Source organism: Oryctolagus cuniculus, chromosome 14, assembly GCF_051225735.1.
Source record: "Oryctolagus cuniculus isolate XC-2025 breed Fujian yellow rabbit chromosome 14, ASM5122573v1, whole genome shotgun sequence".
NCBI lineage: Eukaryota > Metazoa > Chordata > Mammalia > Lagomorpha > Leporidae > Oryctolagus > Oryctolagus cuniculus.
In genome coordinates, this window is record NC_142880.1 from 6,592,989 (window position 1) to 6,616,688 (window position 23,700).

General features: G+C 49.8%; 1 long non-coding RNA gene across 1 annotated transcript; it reads left to right on the forward strand.

Annotated features, from left to right (window-relative positions):
• Window positions 1-502: 502 nt before the first annotated feature.
• Window positions 503-5,207, forward strand: LOC149122229 (uncharacterized). Its single transcript, XR_016220433.1, has 2 exons — window positions 503-1,598; window positions 2,487-5,207. It is a non-coding gene; the product is annotated as an uncharacterized LOC149122229 (long non-coding RNA).
• The last annotated feature ends 18,493 nt before the right edge of the window (window positions 5,208-23,700 follow it).

Genomic DNA, 23,700 nt, shown 5'->3' on the forward strand with positions numbered 1-23,700 from the left:
CCCTGACGATATCTTGGGCCAATTAGAAGTTGGACATTTTCTTTCTGTGTAAGTCTAAAAATAGAACCAAGGGTCCAGTGCCATGACACAGTAGGTTTATCCTCCACCTGCAGCGCCGGCATCCCATATGGGCGCCGGTTCTAGTCCCGGTTGCTCCTCTTCCAATCCAGCTCTCTTCTATGGCCTGGGAAAGCAGTGGAAGATGACCCGAGTCCTTGGGCCCCTGCACCCACATGGGAGACCAGGAAGGAGCACCTGGCTCCTGGCTTCAGATTGGTGCAATTCCAGCTGTTGCGGTCATCTGGGGAGTGAATCAATGAAGGGAAGACCTTTCCGTCTGTCTCTCCCTCTCACTGTCTGTAACTCTACCTCTCAAATAAATAAATAAATAAAAATCTTGAAAAAAACAAAATAAGATTCTATTATTATTATTTGAAAGACAAAGTGACAGAGAGAGATCTATACAGAGAATCTTCCATTAGCTGATTCACTCCCCTAAATGGCTGCAGCTGCTTTCCCAGGCCCGTTAGCAGGGAGCTGGATCAGAAAGGGAGCAGCCAGGACAGGAAGCAGCGCTCTTCTATGGGATGCCAGCATCACCTAAGACTCTCCGACTGAGATCTCAGAGCATAGAAACGCACAATAGAAGATTGCAAAAACAACAACAACATGGGCTTTGATGTCTGATGACTGATGGCCTCTGTATCCCTCCAGGAGAAGGAGAGAGAACCACTAGAAAGGAGATCAGATTTATGAATGTGGAATCCAGGCAACAGAGGAGAATGACTCAAACATGAAAAAAGGCAAAGGTGGGGGTGGCGTTTGGTACAGTGGCTCAGACACCTGTTGGGACATGCACATCGCACCAGAGCGCCTGTGGTCAAGGTCTGTCTCCGCTCTCAGCCCAACGTCCTGCTAATGTGCAGCCTGGGAGGTACTAGGTGATGGCTCAAGAGCTCGGGTCCCTGCCAGTCTTGTAGGAGACCCAAACTGAGTTCTGGGCTCCTGGCTTTGGCTTGGTTCGGTTTTGGCTATTGCAGGGGCTGAAATCTCCATCCATCTCTCTCTCTCTCTCTCTCTCTCTCCCTCCCTCCCTCTCTCTCTCTCTCTGCCTTTCAAATAAAAACTCAACAATGACAAATACTATTAAGCTAACCTTGACTGGTCAAGTATCACATGCCAGATATTTAACTTTCGAATCTTCGAATAAGAAAGATGGGCACAGATTTAGCCCGGTTGTTAAGGGACTCAGCTGCTTAACCCAGGTCAGTTACCCAGACCTCTCCACGCGCGTCTTTGAGGAGTCCTGGCCCATCTGACAGCTGGGGTGAGAGCACAGGTTGGTCAGCAGGTTCCAGCAGGCATGGAGACAGAACCAGCCTGATGGCGCGTTCGGCTCTGCCAGGGCGGTTAGTGGGAGCAATCACGCTCTTAACAAGCTCCGCCCAGCTTCTGCGGCTGGGGCCACCCGTGAAGGTAACTCTCACGCCGACCGGCTGAGCAATCACGGAGCACCAGCCGTGGTCTTTATGTCAGTACCACATTTGCAGCAGTGTGCTCGCTCCAAGCACTGTTTTCACCAGGGCAAGTTACTGTGGGTAAGTACATTTTTTTCTGCATTTCTTGTTTGGTTGGTTTTGTTCTGGGAAAGCAGTAGAGGATGGCCCAAGTCCTTTGGCCCCTGCACCCGTGTGGGAGACCCGGAAGAGGCTCCCTGGCTTCGGATCGGCCCAGCTCTGGCCATGGTGGCCATTTTGGGAGTGAAACAGCAGATGGAAGACTCTCTCTCCCCTTCTCTCCCCCCCTCTCCCCTCTCTCTCCCCTCTCTCTCCCCCCTCTCCCCCCCTTCTCTCTCCCCTCTCTCCCCTCTCCCCCCTCTCTCCCCCTCTCTCTCTTTCTGTTCTCCTCTCTGTAACTCTGCCTCTCAAATAAATCTTGTTTTGTTTTTGTTTTTTTTTTTTTTTAAATCTCTCTGGCCAACCCAACAAAAGCTATTTTCTTGCTCTTGTCCCCATCTGATGCAGGGTGACAAGGGGCCCTGCCCACCTGGTTGTTCAGGGCCCCAGTTCACCTCCATCTTTAATGTGAGGCCACCTGGTATCGTCTAGCAGGCAGGCAGGCAAGGAGGGAGGGGAGAGAGGATCCCAGGAGAGGTTTTGGGGACCAGGCTGCTTCCCCTCATTATACTGACGAGGGTCAGGCACCTAAGAAATGCTGCATAGTGTTGGTCCCAAGAGGAGAGAAAATCTTGTGAGCTGTGGCACTGAACTTTCTGCTCCCCCAAACCCTGACCCACTTTGCGTCACCCTGTTTCTGTGCCAGGGCTGATGAGTTTGAGTTGATTTAGGAGACCCACGTAGCGAGTCCGATTTCCTTGTTTGCTGGCAAATGAGGGACAAACGTTAATAGGAGGCAGCTGGAAACCCTCTGGAACCTGCTCCTGCCTTGTGGCCAGCCCTTAACCAGCCTGCAAATCTACATTCCAGATCCTCCGTCGATTCCTCTGCAAGCAAGCCCTGCCGTGGATCCTCCAGTCCCCTCTGAAATGACCATGCCGCCGCCCGCCCCTACCAAGGTGACTACGTCCTTCCTTGATTTCCTTGCTGCCCCTGCGTTGGCTTAGCCAGCTGGGTTGCTGGTACCCTCTCGGATGTTTTCTGATTCAGTGCCACTAAAAAGCAAGCCCTGACTCACTCCTTCAGACGGTCCACCTTTGCAAAGTTAGAGGCGTGAGAATACGAGACATTCTGGGACCCTAATGTTCGGCCTGCATGTGGAGTCGGGGAGAAGACCTCCACACCAGCACACATCTCAGCAGGGGACACACGCCTGCTCCAAGCACCCACTCAATGACGCCAGGGCTTGGGGGTGTGGCTTGCTCCCGCAAGCGTTTGCTACTTGTTACTGTCACTGTGAGTTTCAGGAGCCACCAGCCTTGCTGTGACGACGACTGCCCATGAGTGGTTCAGAGCCGAGATGCAGAAGAGCCCCTGCGTCCTTGGGCAAAGCCACCTACTTCTTTGTGCTTCAGTCCCCTCCACTGTCAAGTGCAGATGATGACAGCACACACCTGTCAGGGTTGGTGAATGGCATAACCAAACTTCATCCTCACAGCAGCCTTAGGAGGTGCCTACTGGCGCTCTGCGCTGACACACGTAAAACATGGTGAGGGGCCAGCGCTATGGCACGGCAGGTAAAGCTGCCACCTGCAGTGCCGGCATCCCGTATGGGCGCTGGTTCGAGTCCCAGCTGCTCCACTTCCAGTCCAGCTCCCTGCTGTGGCCTGGGAAAGCAGTGGAAGATGGCCCAAGTCCTTGGGCCCCTGCACCTGCATGGAAGACCCAGAAGAAGCTCCTGGCTCCTGGCTTCGGATTGGCCCAACTCCAGCCATTGCTGCCACTGCCATTTGGGGAGTGAACCAGCAGATGAAAGACCTCCCTCTCAATCTCTCTCTCCCTCTCTCTCTCCCTCTCTCTCTCCCTCTCTCTCTCTGTCTCTCTCTCTCTCTCTCTCTCTGTCTCTCTCTGTCTCTCCCTCTCCCTCTCCTTCTGTCTCCGTGTTACTCCTCTGCCTTTCAAAAAATATTTTTTTAAAAAAAGTCATGTGTTTGGGTGTTAAGGAATCCATAGAAATCCTTGGATGTGAGCCACACGTGTGCTCAGCATCATGGGTACTTTTTATCTTCACCCCTCCTGAGCATGAAAAAATATCTGCGTTTTCAGTTAAAAATGTGGGCTTTTTGTGTGTGTTGGAATTTTGCTTGTTTGTTTTGAGATCATGAAAAGCCAAAACTTGAGAGTGTGGTGGAGGGAAACGCCATAACGAGGAGCAGCTGTGACTACACACAGACATCAGAGGTAGCAGACTTGGGCCCGCATTCTCAACCATCATGGGCGTCTTCATGAACGTATGCGGCCATGGCTTATTGCAGGCCTGCCTGCTGTGTGCCAGTGTGGCGGCTCCACCCCCGAGTGGCTGTGTGCATTGGAGCCGTTGTCTTTACCTCTCTGAGCTTAGCTGTGTTTGTGTGAAAAATGGAGATAGTGACATCTGCTTCCATTATTATGAACATAAGCTAAATGAGCTTCATCAAGCAGTGTTACTGCGCCTGCCAGAGGTGAGCATTCAGTAAATAAAGTTTACGGAAATGAAGATGAAAAAGCTATTTGGTTCTTTCATACAGCTTTCACACTGCAGGTCTTGTTTAAAAAAATATTTATTTGAGGCTGGTGCCACGGCTCACTAGGCTAATCCTCCGCCTGTGGTGCTGGCACTCTGGGTTTTAGTCCCGGCTGCTCCTCTTCCAGTCCAGCTCTCTGCTGTGGCCAGGGAGTGCAGTGGAGGATGGCCCAAGTGCTTGGGCCCTGCTCCTGCATGGGAGACCAGGAGGAAGCACCTGGCTCCTGGCTTTGGATCGGTGCAGCGCCGGCCATGACGGCCATTTGGGGGGTGAAACAATGGAAGGAAGACCTTTCTCTCTAACTCTGCCTGTCAAAAAAAATTTTTTTTGAGTGGGTCCATCCTCAGTCTTCTTATTCCTTGTTATTCGAGAGGCAGAGTTACAGAGAGAGGGAGAGGCCAAGAGATCCTCCATTCTCTAGTTCACTCCCCAAACGGCCCCCATGGCCAGAGCTGGGCTGATCCGAAGCCAGGAGCTTGGAGCTTCCTCCAGGTCTCCCAATAGGTGCAGGGGCCCAAGGACTTGGACCATCTTCCACTGCTTTCCCAGGCCACAGCAGAGAGCTGGATCGGAAGTGGAGCAGCCAGGATTTGAACCGGCACCCACGTGGGATGCCAGTGCTGCAGGCGGAGGCTTTACCCGCTATGCCACAGCGCCAGCCCCACACAGCGCAGATCTTAATTCATTGCTCAGTGCTGAAATCAGTTTTAAATCAATCTTTAAAAATAGAATCAACATTTTTAAAAGCTGAGCCTTTTAGACAGAAAAGCAAATAGACGGTGTGGACACCACACCTGGAGGCTGGTGAGGATGCCCTTGTCCCACAGTGCAGGGTCTCGCTCCAGCTTCCTGCTAGAGCGCGCCCTGGGAGGCAGCAGGTGATGGCTCAAGTCGTTGGGTCCTTGGCCCAGGTGGCACCATGTGGGCATTTAGGACATGAATCAGTATCTGTGAGCTTGCTCTCTCGGTCCTGTTGCCTCTCCAACAAAAGTTTAAAATGAATAAAGTTGTGCCTCCTCCCAGGTAACATGGAATCAGCAGTCGTCTGTGCCCTCAATGTCTCCCCTCCACCACGCAGTCCGAGGGGCCAGGAGCTGTCCACAGTCCCCTGAGAAGCTCGGTGAGTGCGTGCCGTCCTCTGGGGAGAGTCCTTCGTCCTAAAGGCCTCCCGCACGGAGCGTCTGGCCTCTGCACTTCTCAGGCATGTGGGCCTCCTGTCTCTCGTTCCAGACCCAGGGCACTGAGCAGAGCTGCTGGGGTGGGCGCTAATGAACGCGCCGAGACTAACGGGCACAGTAATGAGACCTGGAATCTGTCAGTCACCCTCCCGGGAGGTAACAGTTCATGCACTGTTACATCACCCTATTAAAATAACCTATTAGCTGAGCTGCTGGTGTGCTACTATTCATTAAGAAAGTGTGGCCGAAGAGACATGCATGGAAACAACGATGCGGATGAATTTGAATTGTTCTCCATGTCAGGCTTAGGGTTTACTGCGCACGCACACACACTCACTGTAAGTAAGTGTGAACGTTGTCCTCGGGGCTGAGGGACCTTAAGGAAGGAGTGACAAAATCAAGCCCTTTATCCTGACAGGTGAACAGGAAGCCAGGTGAGAAGTACGTCTCATCCAAGATGTGTCAGAGGGTTCGCGTATTCCGTACCCAGCATTTCTGTATCCCGGAAAATATTCATGTTTCATTTTTTTTCTTTCTTTAAAAAAATTTATTTAAGGTATACAAATTACATGTTTTTCATATATACAGATTTAGAAACATAGTTTGAAACTCAGAGTTGCAGAGAGAGAGGGAGAGACAGAGAAAAAGAAAGGGAGAGAAAGAGAGATTGATTCTATCCACTGGTTAAATCCCTAAAAGGCTGTAACAATCTGTGCTGGATCAAGCCAAAGCCAGGAGCCAGGAGCTTCTTCCAGGTCTCCCACGTGGGTGCAAGGGCCCAAACACTGGGACCATTTTCTGCTGCTTTTCCCAGGCCAGGAGCAGAGAGCTGGATCAGAAGTGGAGCAGCCAGGACTCAAACCAGTGCCCATATAGGATGCTGGCACGGCCAGCAGTGGTTTTTTGTTGTTGTTGGTTTTTTTTTTTTTTTTTTTTTTGACAGGCATAGTGGACAATGAGAGAGACAGAGAGAAAGGTCTTCCTTTGCCGTTGGTTCACCCTCCAGTGGCCGCCGCGGCTGGCGCACCGCGCTGATCCGAAGGCAGGAGCCAGGTACTCCTCTTGGTCTCCCATGGGGTGCAGGGCCCAAGCACTTTGGGCCATCCTCCACTGCACCCTGGGCCACAGCAGAGAGCTGGCCTGGAAGAGGGGCAACCAGGACAGAATCCGGCGCCCTGACCAGGACTAGAACCTGGTGTGCCGGCACCACAAGGCGGAGGATTAGCCTAGTGAGCCGCGGCGCCGGCTCCGGCAGTGTTTTTATCTTCTATACCACAACACCAGCTCCTTATGCTCCATTTCAAGAGGCTTTGGTTCTAACAGATTCTGCCATGAATAAGTCATTCTGAGAGCTAAATTGAAAAAGGTGAATTTGGAAGGATAATCAGGAGTCAGGTGCTGTTTTTATCACAAATCCACCGTCATGTAAGCAGTGACTTGCTATGTGTGTACACTGGTCACCGTAATATCTCAGCAACGTGCACTTGGACCTTACAGGGAAGTTTGAGTCTTGGTTCTCCCTTTGGATGCCTGAGTAACCTTAGAGGGAGTCATTTAGGCTTTTGTATCCTCGTGCATTTCACCTGTAGAACGGCAGGAGCGTGGCGCCTATCTCAGGCTGGAGGTTGTCAGGAGAACCACATGTGCCTCAGTGGTGCTTGGCCTATGGCCGGCGTTCAGTAACACCTGTTGTTGTTATCCCTATCACTGTCAGTTTTCAGTCTTCCTAAAAAAAAAAAAAAAAGTGTGTTTTTGGCACTGCTCCGATAAAACATTTTTGGAGGTTGCTTTTGAAGAGAGCTATTTAAGGGCAGGTGTCTGGCAGAGCAGTTAAGATACCACTTGCGGTGCCAGCATCCCACATCCGAGGGCCTGGGTTCCAGTCTGGCCTCCATTGCCAACCCGGCTTCCTGCTAAAGAGCACCCTGGGAGGCAGCAGGTGATGGCTCAAGAGTGTGGGCTCCTGCCCGTCAGAAGAACCCAGCTGGGTTCCTGGTTCCTGGCTCCAGCTTGGCCCACCCCTGACTATTGTAGGCACTAGGAGTGTGAACCAGCAGATGAAATCTCTGTCTGTCTCTCTCTCTATCTCTATCTCTCTCTGCCTTTCAAATAAATGAAGATACATAACAGTTTTTGGAGAAATGAACAATTAGGAATTGGCACCTGTCCAGGGTAGCTCGGCAAATATCTGAAAGCAGCTTGCGGACTTGGGTGAGCCCGGTGGCCCCGTGGCTCCCTGCAGTCCCATCCTGACCCGGCCCCCGCCCCGCCCTCTGTCTCTCCAAGAGCGAGCTCGTCTTCCGTGCAGTGCTGTAGGTCTGCCAGGTGTCAGCTCTGCGATGTCACACAGCTTTCCCTTTCTCCCTGAGGTTCCTGTTCCTCATCTTGGGGAACACGGGTGATGACACCTCCCTTCTTGGGAACATTTAGTCAAATGAAATAAACTCTGTAAAAAAAAACATCTAGCAGTGTGCCTGGCCTGGACAAAGGAGCTTCCAGAAGTTCACGGAAATGCGTATTTTGAAAAAGCTTTGCATACATTTCAAAAATCTGGCACGAAATGAAGTCGTCATCTATTGCAGGTTTTTTCACAAGATGTTTGAGGTCCCCGTAGAGAAGCACTGAACTGACTGCAGTTGGACTGTGGCCTCCCATGGTCTCAGCAGCCCCACCTGCAAGAAGGTTCTGGATTTCTTGTTTCAGTTGCCCAGAAGCAGGCCACGCCCCCTCCCGTTGCCAGGATTCCCCGATGTCCTCCAAAGTCCACGGTCTCCCGAGGGCTGCTGAAAGCGGACTGGTTTCAGAACAGAACTTTCCAAACTAGAGCATGCCACACTGAAATAGAATTTATAACTGTGGCCTCATTAGCTGGAACTCTGAGCGAACCCTTCAAAGTAGCCGATGTTAATTTCCTTGTTGCTTTATACTTAGATCATTAATTAGATTAAATACTACAAAAACAATTTTTGATATTTATTTTTTTGACAGGCAGAATGGACAGTGAGAGAGAGACAGAGAGAAAGGTCTTCCTTTGCCATTAGTTCACCCTCCAATGGCCACTGCGGCCAGTGTGCTGTGGCCGGCGCACTGCGCTGATCTGATGGCAGGAGCCAGGTACTTCTCCTGGTCTCCCATGGGGTGCAGGGCCCAAGTACTTGGGCCATCCTCCACTGCACTCCCTGGCCACAGCAGAGGGCTGGCCTGGAAAAGGGGCAACCGAGACAGAATCCGGCGCCCTGACCGGGACTAGAACCCGGTGTGCTGGCGCCGCAAGGCGGAGGATTAGCCTAGTGAGCTGCGGCGCCAGCCTATATTTATTTATTTGAAAGGCAGAGTTACAGAGAGAGAGATCTTAGATTTGCTGGTTCACTCCCCAAATGTCCACCACTGCTGGGGCTGGGCGAGACTAAAGCCAGGAGCCAGGAGCTGCTTCCTCCCATGTGGGTTCAGGGGCCCAAGCCCTTGGGCTGTCCTCTACTCTTTCCCAGGCATTTTACCGGGGAGCAGGGTCAGAAGTGGAGAAGCTGGGATTGCACTAGTGCCCATATGAGAATCCTGGCATTGCACGCAGTGGCTTTACTAGCTATGCCACGATGCTGGCTCTATAAAAACCATTTTTAAAAATAACATTTGAGGGGCCAGCGCTGTGGTGCAGTGGTCCAGCAGGTTAAGTCACTGCCTGTGGTGAAGGCATTCCATGTGGGTACCAGTTCAAGTCCCGGTTGCTCCACTTCCAATCCAGCTCCTTGCTAATGTACCTGGGAAGGCAGCAGAAGTCCTTGGGCCCAAGTCCTCGGGCTCCTGCAGCCATATGGGAGACCCAGAAGAAGTTCCTAGTCCTGACTTCAGTCTGGCCCAGTCCCAGCCATTGTGGCCATTTGGGGAGTGAACCAGCGGATGGAAGATCTCTCTCTAACTCTGAATTTCCAAAGGAAAGAATAAATCATAAGAAAAAATTTGGGGTTCACATTATTGATGAATACCATAAACTGTCCATAGCCTTTGAAACCCATCAGAATGCAAAAGAAATTCCAGAATAACAATCTCTATTCTGTAGTAGCAGGAAGAGGCTGCAGAGAAATTTGTATTTCCGGAGTCATAAACTCAGGAATGACTGGCAGTTAGACCATCACCTGAGTTCTCCTTAGGCAGACTGGACACTTCGGCCGGTTTGGGCCTTGGCATGCGCACGAGCCTGTCTGTCCCCAGGAGTGTTGTGGCCACAGAAAGAATGCAGACTAAGGTGTTGGGTTTCCACCATTATGTGGGAAATAGGTCTTGCCAGATGTGTATGCTCCACAAATCTTATCACAGTTCTCTGAAGTGCAATGTAGCCCACCGCGAGTTCTTACTAACAGCCTTGAAAATACATACAAGGAGACAGCGCTACTTCGGCTTTTCTTGTGTAGCCGGATACATCCTCCATAGATAGCCCGCTGACTTGAAAAGCAGACATAATAGTGGTAACGTGATAATAATAGCAAATACTTCTGTAGTGTTTCCACATGCCTTTCGTATGCTGTAGAGTTTGTATTACAGATGATGCAATCATTTAATTTTCACATTGACCTTGTAAAGCAGGTAGTCGTTCTGAATCTCTACCTCACATTGCCACAAACAGCAGAGTCTTGGAAGAACCAGGAATTTCCCGTGATGGATCTGACCCTAACATATCTGGCTAAAACTGTTTCTTGGCCAAACATTTTCTCTTTTTTTTACTAATATCAAACTTAGGGCACCTCCGTTGGCAATGCAGACTCCTGTCTTGAAACATGAGACTGGTCGATGATGCCTAAGAAAATAAAATCCTTTGTTATGGCTTGAATTCTCCCAAACCACACCATATTTCTATAATGCTCACCTGGTCTGGGCGAAATGTACATGACCTGTCAAGTAAGAGAATATCACTTTTAAAATGGCATCCTGAATTCCCAGCTGAACATGGAATAGGCTCTTGGCTTTTGAAGGCAGTGTGGCAATGGACAAACAGGTCCTGCAGGTCTTGCAGAGGAAGCTGGCTTTGGGGGACAAACCCGTCAGTGTTACCCCTAATGCACAGCTGCCGGGCGGTGTGGGAGACAGCCCTCATCCAGAGGCAGAATCTGATCTCATGAAGCCACTTAGGATAACCTCCTTGCCATTACTGCTTAAGGAATCAAAGCTTGAGCCAATCGGGAGTCAGTTCTTAATCCCAGCTGTCATTTGCTCAAGAATTGGCCTCAGTGGAGGGGCTGATCCCACAGCTGGAAGGTCAAACAGAGGGGCAGAGGGCTTGGGGATGACGTTAACACTGTGGACAACAGAGGAAAGAAATCTGGACCCATGAGGACACTGGAGATGGACAGCCTTGGAGGCCACTGTCCCCTTAACTTCCTTTGGAGGGAAAAGCACGTTTTGTCGTAGTTGAAGCTTGTTTGGATCTGGCATTCTGCTAACTTGCATCCTAAACCTAGTTGGGAAGCTGGTCTCCTCCCTCGGAAGCCCCCACATAGATGTGGTTTTAAAGGGACAATGAGGACCTGTTCATTCCGCATTGCTGGGCACTAGGTTCAGAAACGGGGGCGGATCTACATTCACATCCTTACTAAGCACACAGTGTAACACGTGGCAGTCCCCTGTGGGAGCGCACACACATGTTCTCCTACAACAGATGTAGGCAGATGGATTTCATGAGCCACGTTTTCTGGGGGAATAAATGGAAGCCCACTGTGGTTAGGTAACTTCCCAGGAGACACGTTGTTCCAGATTTGAGCTTCGGTCTTTGGGTTCCAGGGTCCAGCCCTGTTGTTGTTCCTGAACCAACTGGGTAACTCAGTCAAGGAGGATGGGGGTGCAGAAAGCACCTGAGACCATTTCACACTCAGGCAGCTTCTATTTGTGGGGCAGACCATCCCTTAGCTCTGTAAGTGTCAAAACCTTATCTCTTCCCAGCCACCGCAGCTCATAGCAACACACCAGAATCAGCATGTGTGTAACACTGCATAATTCTATGCACAGTTATAAAAATATCTGTTCTGGCTTTGCTAACACTTCTCAAGTTTCTTTACAGCAACATTATAATGTATGTGCAAGTATGTGTGCATATAAACATATATAGAGGGACAAAGCTACTTCACAAAATTCACACAAAACACACACTATGAAAAAAAAACAAAGCATGGATTTGAAAACTTTTTTGCACCAAAATATCTTAATTCCATTTGCATGAGCTGTTTGAAGTACTCTCAAGCATGTATACATACACACATTTTTGTACTCTAGGACATGTATTTAATTTAGCTTTTGATTTATTGTCTCATAATTCCCCCTTTTCTTGGATTTGCAGACTGACAGCATTCTAATGCAATGCTGAGTGGAAAACATTTGTTGCTAATTCGAGGACTGCATATGAATTAGGCTTGGATAACACACTGGTGGAGATAATTGCCACATAGAGAGAAGCAATCCCAGGAACACGATGCCTGTCACACATGACAAGGTCTCCGTGAGCCTATTTGCTGCTTAGAAAACCCTGACGTTTTTCATGGTCCTTTTGCAATCTCTCTTGACTCATGTCAAACAATGGGTCAGGAAAAGCACGATCTCAGAAAACGAAAACTCTGTCCTCTGCCTCTCCCACCCAGCACTTCCCGCGAAGCCTGTTCCTACCATTGAGGTCTTGGGTGGCACTGGCTGGGAATGCGTTAAACCTAGAGCTGGAGCCTAAGGCTCTGGCCAGTGCAGACACTTGGACCTGTCACACTGGCAATGATGCACCTGCCCGGAGCTCAGCACAAGGCGGGGCGAGCGAGGTGTTCTCTGGAGCAGCAGTTCCATCGGAGGTTGATAGGTCTTGGGCTAAAAGGAATCCTGTGGCAGACAACATTATGGTGCAGCCGGTATAGCTGCAGCTTAAGTGCTGATGAGCTTGGTGTGACCCAGCCCTGGCCAGTGCAGTCCTTTTGGGAATGAACCGATGGATGTATGATGTCTCTCTCTCTCTCTCCTCCTCTCTCTATCCTTTTTTTAAAAGATCAGTCCTTTCTTAAAAGATTTATTTATTTGAGAGGCCTCAGAGTTGCAGAGAGAGTGGGATACAGAGAGAAGTCTTCCATCTACCGGTTCACTCCCAAAATGGCCACAGCGGCTGGAGCTGGACCGATCCAAAGCCAGGAGCCAGGAGCTGCTTCTTCGGGGTCTCCCACATGTGTGTAGGGGCCCACACACTTGGGCCATCTTCTGCTTTCCCAGGCCATCAGCATGCAGTTGGATCAGAAGTGGAACAGCTGGGATTCGAACAGGCCCCCATGTGGGATGCCAGTGCCACGGGCAGAGGCTTAACCAACTACACCACCGCAATGGCCCCAATCAAACCCTTTTTAGGAAGGGATTCATGGACATAGTGTACAGAATTGCCTAGATTTCCTTGTGCAGAGTGTGTGTCTGTGTGGTGTGCGTGTAACATATTGAGGAATTCGGTATGTACCACACCCACCTTGGGAAAATGTTGAGCTTTGGCATGGAGGGCTTCATTGGAAATAATTTGTCTATGGGATACAGAAAGGACTCGATAGAGAACACGTTGGTCTCTTTTCATCTGCTTTTGCTTGGAGGTTTTGCCAAGATGGTAAGAATGGCTTGGGTAGGTGGGTGAGGATGGTTTCTGAGATGGTAACTATGGTAACTGAAGAGCTGGGCTGGGCTTCGCTCTGTGGTTGAAGACGTTGTGCCCAGAGCAGGCAATGCCCTCCGTGTGCGGCAGAGGTTAAGTCGGGGAATCAGACAACCACGGCTTCTGTGCAGTCTGGCAACTAAGAATATTTTTAAACATTAGTGCAGGGAAAAGAAAAAGAGGAACGGAACGTGTGATGGAGACCACGCCTGCAACGTCTGAGCTATTGGCTCTCTGGCCTTTTCCAGGCCAGTCCTGCTGACCCCTGCCTCTGTTCTGTGACCGTGCTGTGGCAGGAAGCCAGTGGCATTCTCGCTGATGCTGGGGTTGGGTAGGGGGTGGGGGCGGCTGTCTGCGCATCAGGCTCACTCAGGGAACCCAGAGGACAGCAACTCTGTGTCAAGATGTGCTTCGTGGTCACCATGGCAACAGAACAGGCATGCAAGGAGCTGCAAACTGGCTCTCAGCACTTCTGCCTGGGTGTGAAACCCAGCACCTCCGTGCCTTTCACTGGCAAGGCAATTCTCCGGGCCCTGGCTCCCTTCAAAGGGGCAGGCAGTGCAATCCCACCTGGTGCCTGGAGGAAGGAGATGCAGACATGCTAGGTGAACAGCAGTCGTAATGCAGGGTACACATGTGCGAGAGTGCACAATCTCTCTCTCTCTCTCTCTCTCTCTCTCTCTCTCTCTCTCTCATCTGGAATAACCAGTATTTCAGAGTTCACAGGATACGGATTTCAAATATCACTTGTGTGTGTCTATATGTGCATTTACCCTGCACTTGCTGTTGTTCACCAAATATTTTAGATTTCCTTCATATATATATGTGCCCATGGGTGGATGGATGGATGAGTAGACAGATGTGTAGTCAAGACTCTCATGTACTAATTGCAAAAATAATATGAAAATAAAAATAAATTTAAACTTCCTTTTTAAGCGTAATATCCCAGTTTCAAAGGTCTAACATTCCTTGGTATGCAACACTGTACGTTATTGTACATCAACATCTTTCTCTCAGAGAAAGAGAGGAAAGAAGGAAGTTAAGTTTCTCCTGGCAACATGAAAAATCAGCTTCTATTCAAAGGTTTTGTTTTTGTGTTTTTGTGATTTTTATTTATTTGTTAGAGAGACAGAGAAACAGAAGTGTCCTGTCTGGTTTGCTCCCCAAATGTCCACAGCAGCCAGGGCTGGGCCAGGTCAAAACTGGGAGCCTGGAGCAGTGGGGCTTTTCCATGTGGGTCTCAGGGACCCAAGTACTTCAGGAACCATCTGTTGCTTCCCAGGGTGTGCATCGAAGGGCAGGTGGAATTGGGATATGAGAATCCCAAGAGTCGCCTTAAGCACTACACCAAACACCCACCCGAAGACTTGAATTTGAGAGCTTTCGTGTAATTAGTTTGTTTAAATAAAGTGACCTTGGCTTTTTCATACAACTAGAAATCCGTGTTGTTAGAAGGAAACCTACAGTTGCTGCCCGTCTAACTTCCTTATTTTATGAAAATGGTGACGTTAGCAGTGACAGATCCGAAACGCCAAGTTTCTCTCCTTATTTTCTGACTTCTCCATTTTATTAACAAGAACTTTCTCTGTTTCTGCTCAGTGGCCTCTGGTCTTCGGGGTGAAATGAGTTAGTGGGTTGTGTCAGCTCTGTGACTTGAGCCCGTTCTTCCTCTTGGCTGAGAGCACTATTTCCTTTTTTCTTCTTTTATCATTTAATCGTGCGTAGTTGTGGGGTATGGGGTCAAAATGCAGCGTATGTGTTCAGTGAGTGGTACCCAAAGCGAGTTTTTACATCACCTTACTCATCAGAATGTTCAGGAATGGTACTCGGTAATTATGTGTATCTGTGGGTACAGTAGGGAGTGCAAGGTCCACCCTATTTGTTTTTCTGGATAATTTCCCAGCCATGTACTCCCCTTTCATTAAACCTCGTCTTTTCTAAGCAAAAGCCTTATGTCACTGTTAAGTCATGCTTGATAGATTTTCACAAGACTTCTTGTTGGAAATAGTTTGTTCTTTGTCACAAAGAAGAAGCCTTCCCCAAACCAAGAACAGTCTACTTTGTTTTCTGGAAGTATTACAAGGGGTCAGCTTTTAGCACAGCCATTACAAGACCTCTTGGGAGGCCTGGGTCCTCTACCAGCGAGGCTGGACTTGAGTCCTGGCTTTGCCCTTGAGTGCAGCTCCCAGCTAATTCTCAGCCTGGGAGGCAGTGGTGCTGGCTTTAGAGGTAGTTAGGTCCCTGTCCACATCTGGGATTGAGTTCCAGGCTCCTGTTTTTGGCCGTGTGGTAGAGTGAACCAGCAGGTGGAAGATCTCTGTTTCTTTCTTTTTCCTTCTCGCCCCTTCTCTCCCTGCCTTTCCAATATAATAAATAATACTGTTTAAAGCTATTGTGAATTTGCAGCATGCTTTCCACACAGCTGCAGGCCCAAGGCATATCTGGAGGCTGAAATTAGTGCCCCCAGAACAGGCAGGCCACCCACTCTTGGCTCAAGGCAGACAAGAAGACCCGAGAATGAGCAATGGAAGGGACAGTTCTCCCTCTCTTGGTGTTCACGCCCTCTCTTGAATTGGAGGTTACTGGAGGGTTGGCTCTGTATCTCATCCCCCTGTTTGACACCTTCTGTTTGTTTAGGATACAGCAAGTGAGGGAATCACCAACTGGGAGGATTCTTTAGCCCTATGCCTGCCATGGTGCTGGCGGCTCCTTTGTCATCAGAGAGCTGTCGTGGCCAAAACGGCCTGGCTCCCAGCTAGAACCAACTCCTGGGGAGGGAGGGAAGCCTGAGAGGGATAACTTTGTCCGTAGAACAAATGACAGCATTGAAGAGGATGCGGTCCTACGACGAAGCCAGCAGTAGGGGACCCGGCAGGTCCCCACCTGTGTTCAGCAGTGGGCTGAGCTTCTTTGCTTTCAGATGCGAGGGCGTTTCTTTAAGGCAAGTCTGTGTGCACAGGAAGGCTTGGGCAAGAGAGGGGGGCATGGGGAGACCCACGGGAGCAGTTCCAAGGATGCCTGTGCGAGCCAGAAGGAGGCGGTTGTCATGGGGACCAGGTGCTGGCCAGGGCCAGGAGGCCGAGAAGTCTACCAGGTGCTGCTGAGTGATCGGATCTGCCAGGGACGCCGACTCGGGGCTCCGCCGGTGACCCTCGGCCAGGGCTTCTCTGGATTCCCACCTTTGCTCTGTCACCGCAGTATCTGGACAGCACTGCTCCTGGAGCTGACTTGCACTGCTGAATCTCACGAGTAAACGGCCTCCTAAGCCCTCTGGTTTGCATCTGCAAAAGGACGCTGTAAAAGCAGAGACAGTGCCAAGCTTCTAGCTCTGTTTCAAGGCCCCTGAGTGACAGAAACTGGGAAGGCATTTTACCAGAGAGAAGACGGCGAGACCAAAGCACAGAGAAACGGGGCCTTGTCAGCTAAGGAGTGTATCAGTCTGTTCACGCAGGGCGCGTTTTGGTTGAAGCTGATGTCCGCTGAAGTTGTCCGGGTGGGAGGAAGCTGTTATCTGGCTTCATGAACTTAAACAACTTAAATATCATAAATACTTTATTCTTTAAAGATTTAGTTATTTATTTGAAAGGCAGAGTTGTAGAGAGAGAGAGAGAATCTTCCATCTCCTGGTTCACTCCCCAGATGGCCACAATGGCCAGAGCTGTGCTGATCCGAAGCCAGGCGCTTATTCCGGGTCTCCCATGCAAGTGCAGGTGCCCAAGGACTTGGGCCGTCTTCTGCTGCTTTCCCAGGCCACAGCAGAGAGCTGGATCGGAAGTGGAGCAGCCGGGTCTTGAATGGGAGCCCATATGGGACGCCAGCACTGCAGGCGGCGGCTTTACCCGCTACAACACAGCGCCAGCCCCAATCATAAATACTTTAAAAGGAGAAAGTAATATTTTGGACACTCATCTTCAACAGGAAACAAATTTCAGATGCTCAGCTTTTCATCAGTGAATGACAGACTGATTATGAAAATAGGAAAAATAACAAAAATAATCTTAAGCCTACAGTTTTGAAACTTTGTGTTAAGTCAATATATGAATGTAGAAGCATACTTCCTATGTGGAGTGGGATCAAATTCATTTCAAAGACATCATCAAAATATACAGTGTGGCCAGTGCCGCGGCTCACTAGGCTAATCCTCCACCTGTGGCGCCAGCACCCCGGGTTCTAGTCCCAGTTGGGGCGCCGGATTCTGTCCCGGTTGTTCCTCTTCCTGTCCAGCTCTCTGCTGTGGCCCGGGAAGGCAGTGGAGGATGGACCATGTGCTTGGGCCCTGCACCCGCATGGGAGACCAGGAGGAAGCACCTGGCTCCTGGCTTCAGACTGGCACAGCACCGGCTGTAGGGGCCATTTGAGGGTGAACCAACGGAAGGAAGACCTTTCTCTCTGTCTCTCTCTCTCTCACTGTCTAACTCTGCCTGTCAAAAAAAAAAAAATACACACACACACACACACACACACATATATATATATATACAGTGTATCATCCAGTTTCAGAAGACACAGTATCTTGATGCTTTATGTTTTATGAGCTTTTTATGTTGGATGGTGCTGAATCACTAAAGGGTTAATAGTGCACACATCCTGTAATGAAAAACAAATAGGATTCTATGCTACCCACGCCTCAGAGGAGGCCCTTGTGGATAAAATAAATTTCTGGTGCTGAAGCACTCCCTGAGCCTCCCATCAGGGAGTCCTGTGATGCTTGCTCACCGCTCAAGGTTCCTCTTTCAGACTTGTGAATATGTATGAAGGTAGGGTTCAGTCCTGCTCTAACAAGTGAGCGCTGGGCTCTCCCAGGGGAGAGGGGGCTTTCGCTCCCCTGCCTCGCCAGGGAGTCCTGGCATCTCGGCACGCTTGAGCAAGCTGCTCCAAACCGAGCTGCCACCTGCGCAGGGACCCGCCGTGCGGACATGGGAGCGGCTCTAATGAAGCCAAGTCATTGATTGGAGTCGCCGACGCCTTCCCTATGGCACAATTAAGCGACACAGGGGCAGAGGCTGCTGCTGGACCCTCTCGGCTATGCCTTCTGTTTTACGGACAGAAGACTCTGAAACTGATGTCTTTATCGCGAGTCGTGGCCCACGGGAGTAAATATATTCCCTTCTCCCTCTGTGTCTCTGTGAGAGAGAGAAGATGGGGGGAGGGAGATGGTGTGTGTTTATAATCACGAATTGGCCCTGTGTAAGACACTATTCAAGGCTGGGGGTAGGGATACCAAGATCAATCAAAATGACCCTACTACCTACAGGAAACAATAGCTTCTAACAGGTCGTAACTACTAACAGGCTCATTTATGTTTTTAAACAAAAGAATTATTATGTGGCTCTCCAGGCTAAGACACGAAAAGACCCAGGCATTGGAATTTGGAGAAACAGCAGCTAGAGTGGCTTAATGGAAAACACACACACACATACACACACACACACACACTCATGCGCAAGCACACTGGTATTTTTGGGATAACGGACTTCCTCTTGATGAGTGACTGATGTTGAATTTCCCAATCTCACGGGTGTGTCCATAGGGTGACTTGGGCACAAGTGCCCAGGGTGGGTCACGCAACAGGGAGGAGGAAGAGGCTGTGGGTGGATTAGCAAGAGGGAAGCACACCCTCTCTCCGAGTGTGCTACCTCCACACTCACTAAGAAGCCTCGCAAGTGAGAGTGACACGTGGCTGATGGATCAGCCCGGTCCAGGAAGGGAAATGCGAATGGCTGGCTGCTTATTCCGCAGTGTTCTGTCACCTGACGCTTTCCCTTGTACCATCGAGGATGTAATTCAGCATCGCTTGCTGTGTTGAGTTGTTACGTCCCTTTAGTAGGATAGTTCTTCGGTCTTCCTTTCATTTTCTGGACTTGATTCTTAGAAACATGTAGACCCATTATTTTGTAGAATATTCCTTACTTTGGGTTGCCTGGTGGTTCCTTATGATTAGAAACAGGTATTGCTTTTCTGGAACAAACACCACAGACGTGATGGTGTGAATTTCCCAGGTGCCACAGCAGGAGGATGACTTGTCACATTTTAGAATGAACTAAGCATGGTCATGGCTTGCTTTTTTCTTAAGATTTATTTAATTATTTGAAAGGCATTTACAGAGAGGGACCGAGGCAGAGAGAGAGAGTCAGTCGTCCATCTACTGGTTCACTCCCCAAAAGTCTGCAATGGCCGGAGCTGCACCAATCAGAAACCAGTTGCCAGAAGCTTCCTCCAGGCCTTGCATGTGGGTGCAGGGGCCCAAGAACCTGAGTCATCTTCTACTTATTTCCCAGGCCATAGCAGAGAGCTGGGTTGGAAGTGGAGCAGCTGGGACTTGAACCGGCACTCATATGGGATGCCAGCACTACAGGTGGTAGTTCCACCCGCTATGCCACAGTGCTGGCCCCATGGTTTGCTTTTATTTTCTTGAGTCCCTACATTTTTCACTGCAGATTTTTCATTTTTAAATATTTCTCTCCATTTTATTAGAAAAAAACAGTGCAGAAGGGAAGGAGGGAGAGAGAGGAAGAGGAAGGAGAAGGAGGGGGGAGGGGAGGGAAGGAGAGGAGAAGAGAGAGAGAAAGAAAGCGAAGGAAGGAAGGAAGGAAGGAAGATTGATCGATTGGCCAGCGCTGCGGCTCACTAGGCTACTCCTCTGCCTTGCAGTGCCAGCACCCCGGTTCTAGTCCTGGTCAGGGTGCCAGATTCTGTCCTGGTTGCCCCTCTTCCAGGCCAGCTCTCTGCTGTGGCCCGGGAGTGCAGTGGAGGATGGCCCAAGTGCTTGGGCCCTGCACCCCATGGGAGACCAGGAGAGGCACCTGGCTCCTGCCTTCAGATCAGCGCGGTGCGCCAGGCCACAGCGCGCCAGCCGCAACGGCCATTGGAGGGTGAACCAACGGCAAAGGAAGACCTTTCTCTCTGTCTCCTCTCTCTCTCTCACTGTCCATTCTGCCTGTCAAAAAAAAAAAAAAAATCATCATCAACCGTGAATGAAGCCAGGATGTGAGCCCACAGCTGCCGTTCTTCCCGATGACGCAGGGGCCCCTGCCCAGTGCCAGTCAGAACCCCTCAGCAGACAGCCTGCTGGTGTTCACCCCCCAGGCCCCTCGACACCACAGCCATCAGACATGTGACTTCCCTCAACAGCAGTGCTTCTGGCCAACCTGCACTTCTCTTTTGGTCTCTGCAGATCTTCAGTCAAAAAGTGGCTGAGGTGGTGTTGCTATAAGGAAATGTTGTTGTCATCCAATTTGAGGAGGGTGGGATCTTGAAAAGACAGTTGGAGAACGTCCGTTCTGTTAATGATTACAGGCTACTGATTGTTTTTGAAGACATCATTTATCCCAATTGCATGTAGAAATGAATAACTCACCACAAGCAACATACATATTTATGCTTTTTTTAAATTTATTTGACAGAGTTATAGACAGAGAGAGAGAAAGGTCTTCCAACTGTTGGTTCACTCCCCAAATGGCCGCTACAGCCAGAGCTGCTCCGATCCGAAGCCAGGAGCCAGGAGCTCCCTCCTGGTCTCCTGTGCAGATGCAGGGGCCCAAGCACTTGGGCCATCCTCCACTGTCCTCCCGGGCCACAGCAGAGAGCTGGCCTGGAAGAGGAGCAACCAGGACTAGAACCCAGCACCTACATGGGATGCTGGCGCCGCAGGCAGAAGATTAACCAAATGAGTCACGGTGCCGGCCCCCACATTTATGCTTAAAATCCATCTTGGTAGATCTGATTATCTATGAATTGACAAACTCTGTTTGCTATTTTGAGTAACACTATATCAGCTTTTATAAGACATAGGCCTGGAGGATGTGATTAAGAGAAACTTTCAATATCTGTGTATCTGAGATTTTTATAATTTTTGTATAATTTGAATCTTAATAATTAACTTGTATTAGCCAAAAGCAATAGCAGAAAAATTTTTTTTTAAAAGTATCTCTGGTGAATTCTTTTCTAAACTCAAACTTCAGCTTCTGCTTTCAGTTACAACTTTGTAAGTGCGAAGATTTTTTTTCCCCTCCTTAACAGTGAGCATGGTTCAGATAATAACACAACTTTGGTTTTTAAAACTCACCAGAGTGCAGAAGATGCACAGAAATTTGGATGAACTGAGTTGCAGGAGTGATGAGATACTCCCAGGAGTCCAAGGGGCTGTGGCCACCTTGCCCCCGGATGGTGGGGGGGGGGGGGCGGACAGCCTGCCAGAGAGGAGAAGGCAGAGGACTGGCTGCACTTGCAATGTGCTTCCATCCCACTGCAGTGCGAGAGGCTATGAATGAGATTCTCAAGGGGGCCCAGACCCAGGGCAAGTCTCTGTCCCAGCAACCCCTTCCCATGGGGCTTTCCTGAGAGCAGTCAGAGCAGGGGAATGGAGACAGAGCCCTTGGAGGATGCCCAGGCCTTCTCTGAGAGCCAGGGAGCCTCTGCTGAAGACCGGAGCTGGCGTAGGAGAGGGAACGCTCTCCCAGGCTCTCACATCCTCCCCTGAGTGCGTTATCTCAACCAGCTCAAGCCTGGGGCCATAAATTTCCTGGGACACAGTGGGCCGATAACTGCGTTAGAGAGCTAAGAGGGCTTCCCACGAACCCAAGCTGGTGGCTGGGCTGCAAACCATGGGATCTTTGGAGCTTTGACAATACACAGATCTCAGTTCTGCTGAAGAGCAGGTCCTGACTCAGCCGTCAGATGGTTTCATTCCCACGGTAAACTAACTGCTCAGGCCAGTCCATGGAACCTATACATTGGGTTGCTCCAGTCCCCTGTACTGGTGCCACGACAGAGGCAGACCCTGCCTTATTCTAGAAGGGCGTGTCCCTTCTGTGTCCACTGTTGGTGCATGCATAGCGGTGGGTGCGCAATCCAGAAGCCCAGGTGGTGCCAGGTGGTGAGAACGTCCCATCCGCAGTCAGGAGGAGCAACGGGCAGCAGAACCACCCAGCCCATCTTATCTCTCACTCCCCATCGAGCAGAAGGTTCCTGTGGCCATCTCTTCCTCTCTGCTGATGTGTTCTAGTCTCTCATCAATCACATTTTTGAATTTTCCAAGCTGCTAATACTTTGGTTTTCATTTGTGGGACTGCTGGTTGAGTCTTGTATCTTCCTTTCCTTGCATCCTCGTGTCCATGTGTCTTGCACCTCACTGGGCGGAGGCACACTGGTAACGACTGTCTCATGCCCTTGAGTTACTCCCGTCATCTCCGCCATTTACCTATTCCTGCCCAGAATGGATTTTCCCCCTGGATATCGATCATGTCTTCCTGCTTCTTGGATGATTGGTAACTTGGTTACATGACAGATGCTATGGATCTTACACTGTTGTTTGCTACATTTAGCTGTATTCCTTCACAGAATATTATTCTGACATGCAGTTAAGGAATCAGAAATTGGTTGACTCCTTTCTGACTGTGTGTTAAAACTTTATGAGTGTGCGTCCGGAGCGATTATTCATCTCAGGCTAGTTCATCCTCACACCCAAGGCAGCACCCTCCTGAGTTGCCTTCTGTATGCCCTGTGAATTACAGGCTCGTTCTACTTGCTGCGGACTGAATTTGAGTCCCAAGGTCCACGTGTCAGAAAGTTAATCCCAGGGTCATGGTGTTGACAGCTGGCATCTTGAAGCAGTGTTCCGGTCACAGGGCTCTCCCCACGTGCATGGGTTCGTGTGCTCATCGTAGGAGTCGATTTGTGATTCCAAGAGTGGGGTTGTTAGAAAGGCAGGTTCAGCCCCTCCTCTGTGTGCTCACTCTGTGCTCTCTTGCCCTCCTGTCTTCCTCCATGGAAGATGCAGCATGACACCCTCACCATGCCACAGTGCCTTCACCTATGGCTTCAAGCCTCCAGGGTGATAAGAAATAAATGTCTGTCGTTAGAGTGTACCAAGCCGTTGTGTTCTGCTAGAAAAGCACAAGTCGACCTAAGACCCTACTTCGGTAGGTGAAAGCAAGACATACCCCCAGCTTCCTGTGAGCTCTGGCAAGAGTGTGACGTCCCGCACTCCAGTGTCTCTTCCCTGGTCTAGTCGTTCCCTGCTCATGGCCATGCACACAAGTGGTTAGCCTAAGACATGAACATCAAAGCTGTCTGTCTGTCTGTCTCTCTCTCTCTCTCTCTATCTCAATCTCAATTTCTCTTTCTCTCTCTCTCATGAATTCTAACTTCCTTGTCTTCCTTGAACTCTGACTTTGAGAGAACAGGCTAGCTAAATTTCTCCTGCTTGTGCTCTACCTCTAGCCAACCAACTACCTTTTTGTTTCCCTGCTCTTTGGGATAATCCCTCTTGACCAGCATCTTAAAACGATTGTTTCACATACTTCGTTACATTTTCTCCTTGTTCAAGGTGAAATGATTTCTCAGGTTCTTGGTAATCCATAGCCAGAAGCAAAAGTCCACTGTTGCTTTCTTAGAGTGGGAGCCAAAGCACAAGCCCTCGACTGACAGCAGACAGTGCCACCGCTTCCTGCCGCGTCTCTGCTTGGATGGTACCTGGAGTTTCCTCGTGATCAGCCGCGCAGAGCCTTGTCCTCTTCCGCACCTGTCCCCTTTCAAACTACCCCACGGGGCTGCCATTTCAATACCGCACCTCAGCCAGCTGTGTCCTGACTTCCAGCCTGAAGCTTTCCCTTTTCTTCTTAAACTATATAGAAGTTATTTCATGGAGTTTTGTGACAGTATATTACTTTAAAAGTCAGCTTCAGGGACTA